We start from the raw sequence: 1436 nt of genomic DNA, 5'->3' as shown, positions 1-1436 counted from the left end.
AACCAGAGGCCTGCTGACCAAACCAAGTCCCTATGCACAGTAAAGAGCCTTAAAATTTTGAATTTGAATGCTTTAAGGAAGGCCAAACCTGTTCTAGTTTATCATAGTCCTCAGTAACTCTCTAGGATCTTAAGCTCAGCAGGCAAACTTCATACAAACATATGCCAGGCCCACATAAGCATCTGAGCATGTGGTCCTGAACTATCTAACCACTTCATTTTACAGGTGAGGAAACAGGATGCTTAAATGGCTACTTCTGCTCCTACTCCCATCTCTGTCATAGTCAAACAAAACAGGAGGGAGGTAATACATAAACCTTCCTTTAGTGCTGATTTTTCTCAAACATTTGCTTCGAATTTGGGCAGTTTGTATTGCACAGATTTTGCTCATTTACATAAAATCATGATCGTTGGAAGAAATATGTTCAGGTAATTCTCTGAGGCAAGAAAATAACCAAATGCTCACCCAGACTTGTTTCTCCTTCGGTAACTAGCCTGGTATTAAGTATGCCTTAATGTAAAATCCCATCCAAAATATCCTAAAACAAAACCAGCACTTCACAATGTGTAATTAGTCCTATAAGAACATGCCATTGATTCTCCTATTCTCCCCTCTCTCGAATTTTCAGAGCCATTACTTTCCACCTGATGAGGTTGTAGAGATTTCTATCACTTCACCATTATGGGAAATCTATGCTATTTTCATTAAGTAACTAAATGTTAGACCATTTCCAATTCTTAAATAATTTCATACTCTTGGCAAGGGGGGAAAAAGATTATTCAAAGTTATTTAAAAGTTTTTACAGGATTGCAAATAATTATAACAGTAGCAATGCCTTACTAATGCAGAATACTTTATGGTTTATAAACATATATAATATAAAATGTTATGTAATATAATACATGTGACATAGATTAAATATACAGAATTTCATCTGAAATAACTCTTCAGAAATTTTACTTGCTAGAAAAATTAAAGATGCTAAGGTGAAAAATAATTCGAAAGCATTTTAGTTCATTCCAAACAGAAACATAAGCCTATTTTATTTAAAAATAAAAGACACCTCCACACATTGATAACAACTGAAATTTTAGGTAAATAAGTGAGTTTCAGAAATTATTCTGGGGCACAGTATTTGTAATCAAGAGAAAAAAAGCGGATGTGGTAAAAACTTGGAATCTGGAAATCAGGGGACATGGATTTCTAAATCTTCTCTGCCCATAATGGATCATCATTCATCTTCTCAAAGTTTTGGTTTTTCAACCCATGTTGCAGGTGGGATTCCATATTCCTTTATAATTTTTGCCCTCCCTCTCCCCATAAAGGCAGTGAAGAATTCCTATCTCCTTCATCTCATTTGTCTTTCTTTGTCTTCACCCCTGATAAGGAAGGAATTTGGTTTGTTTTCTTTTTCTCTCTCTTTTTTTTTTTTTTTG

The sequence above is a fragment of the Cebus imitator genome, unplaced genomic scaffold (genome assembly GCF_001604975.1).
Source record: "Cebus imitator isolate Cc_AM_T3 unplaced genomic scaffold, Cebus_imitator-1.0 Scaffold10, whole genome shotgun sequence".
NCBI classification, from domain to species: domain Eukaryota; kingdom Metazoa; phylum Chordata; class Mammalia; order Primates; family Cebidae; genus Cebus; species Cebus imitator.
The sequence above is the reverse complement of the archived record's forward strand: the minus strand, read 5'-3'. Positions refer to the sequence as shown.